The following is a 2,636-nucleotide window of genomic DNA, read 5'->3' as shown; positions in this document are numbered from 1 at the left end:
TAAATTTTTAAACTTTGTGTAAATTGAATCATAGTAATACGTACTCTTTAGTGACTGGCTTCTTTCCCTCAACATTATGTTTTTGATATTATTTCATGTATTTGGAAGTTTCAGTAGTTCATTCTTATTGCTGAATAGATTCCAGTGTATGGAAATTACATAATTGATCTGTTCTTCTGTTGTCTGGTGTTTGGTTTGTATCCAGTTTTGGACTATTTTGCATAAATGCTACTATAAACATCTTTGTATATGTCTTTTTGTGCATATCTATGTGCTTTCTTGGTTGCATAGTACTTAGGATTGGAATTGCTGGGATATCTTATGGTTATCATGCATTATTATTTATTTTACTTCCTGATAAGGATTTTATAGTTATTCTTCACTGGCATTCCATCTAACTCAAAATAAAAGTTAGTGGCCTTACAATTACTTACACAGACCTAAGTAAAATGGTCTTGATACCATTCTCTTTCTTGCTGTCTCCATTGAATCTGTAGTTCCCTTCATGCTGTTCCTTAAACATACCAGGCCTGTCTATCCCTTAGGGCGTTTGCCCTTGCCACTTCTCTTTGTCTGGTAGCTCCTCTAGCAAATATTTGCAAGTCCCTCCCTCACCTCCATCACCTGACTCAAATGTCACTTTCTCAGGAAGGCCTTCCCTGACCAGTCAATTGAAGTCGTAACATTTTCCTATTACCATAGTATACTCCCTATTACTCTTCCTTGCTTTATGTTTTTTTTCATAGCAATGACTGATATCTGACATGCTATGTGTTCTTATTTGCTTGTTCATTTTCAATCTTCTCCCATTAGAATGTAAACACGATGAAGGCAGAATTTATTTCATTTTAGAGATGGGGATCTTACTATCTTGCTCACACTGGACTTGAACTCCTAGGCTCAAGTGATCCTCCAGCCTCAGGTTCCTGAGTAGCTGGGACTGCAGACGTGTGCCACATTGGCTGGCTAAGGCAGGAATTTTTGTCTCTCTAGTTTTATTTCCCCCACTGTTGAATACACTGCTGTATCATCTTGCTAGTCCTAGAGCAGTGCCTGACAAAGCACAGGTACTCAAAAAATAGTTGTTGAATGAATAAATTAATGGATGAGAAAAGGAGGTCACAACTGTGAAAGCAGAAAGTTGCTGTTTAAAGCATCAGAAGACCTGGGTATTTGTCCCTGCTCTCATTAATTGACTCTGTGACCCTGGGCAAGTCACTATCAGCTCCCTTGTCTGTCAAATGGGGACAACAAAATATGTCTGCAACCAGGACTTTTAAGTGGCTCAAATGCAATAATATAAGTGAAAATGCTCTCCAAACTTTGAAGTCTTTACCAAAGTAGGTATTCTCACTTGGCACAAAAGAGCTTGTTAGGAAAAATGAATAAATAATAAAATTAGTGAGGAATGTATAGTGAGAGCCACTATTCTTTTTTTCCCTGTAGTATCTGATGAAGGAGGTTAGTGCATGTCATAGTTCAACTGACTCTTACTCGTGTACCTAAGTTGTTTTTCTTCTTAGTAGAGACTGGAGGTTGGGGGCTCCTGCATGCATCTGAGGTCTCAGACCTCCATTCATGGGTAGGGCTGGGAGTCGTAAAGGAAATCCAGGATCAGCTTGGATGATGACAGCAGTAATAACTGCTTACATTCATTGAGTGCTCACCAGATGCCAGGCAAATGGTGCTTTGCCTCTATTAGCTCATTTATCATCATAACATCCCTTTGAGGTACTGTTTTACAGGTAGGGAAAAATAAGGCAGAAAGAGGTAAAGTTTTACAGGTGGGAAAAAATTAGACAGAAAGATGTAAGGTAACTTCACTGAGTTTGACTGGTGGATCCAGGATTTGAACCCAAGTAATCAGGTTCAGGACTCTAGCAAATAACCACTCAGCTATGCTGCTTAAGTTCTGGTAACCTTATGTGTGCTGCTATTGCATTACAGAACGGCACCAGCTAAGTCCAGGGCCCCAGAAACTCTTGTCCCCAGTAAGCTTTCACAGGAGGCCAGGACAGAGGAGGTGCTCTCTGATGCTCTCTGAAGATAGCGATGCTCTTGTTAAAGATCTTGCCCTTTCTCAGCACTGCCTTACACTGTATAATCAATTGAATTAGCCACAGATGACACTGAAAATAAAAACCATTCAAAACACAGTAATACTTTTCAAAGCTCTTTGTCAGTGGATTAATGACATTTTGATTAGTAGAAAAAATTACCCTTAAATGATAACTGCAATGAACTGAAACGTACCCCAATATGTTTAAATATATGAGTTTATCCTATTTATTTTATACAATAAAAGCCCACATTGGAGAATATTAGAAAACTCACTATTTTTAAAATTAGTAACTAAAAGAAAAGAATTAAGAACTTACTTATTCAGGGCCAGCGCAGTGGGTGGGCTCACGCCTGTAATCCCAGCGCTCTGGGAGGTCGAGGTGGGCAGATCACTTGAGGTCAGGAGTTTGAGACCAGCCTGGCCAACACGCTGAAACCTCATCTCTACTAAAAATACAAAAATTAGCCAAGCGTGGTGGTGCATGACTGTAGTTCCAGCTACTCGGGAGGCTGAGGCAGGAGAATCGCTGGAACCCAGGAGGTGGAGGTTGCAGTGAGCGGAGATCGCGCCACTG

This window comes from Macaca nemestrina, chromosome 11, assembly GCF_043159975.1.
Source record: "Macaca nemestrina isolate mMacNem1 chromosome 11, mMacNem.hap1, whole genome shotgun sequence".
NCBI lineage: Eukaryota > Metazoa > Chordata > Mammalia > Primates > Cercopithecidae > Macaca > Macaca nemestrina.
The sequence above is the reverse complement of the archived record's forward strand: the minus strand, read 5'-3'. Positions refer to the sequence as shown.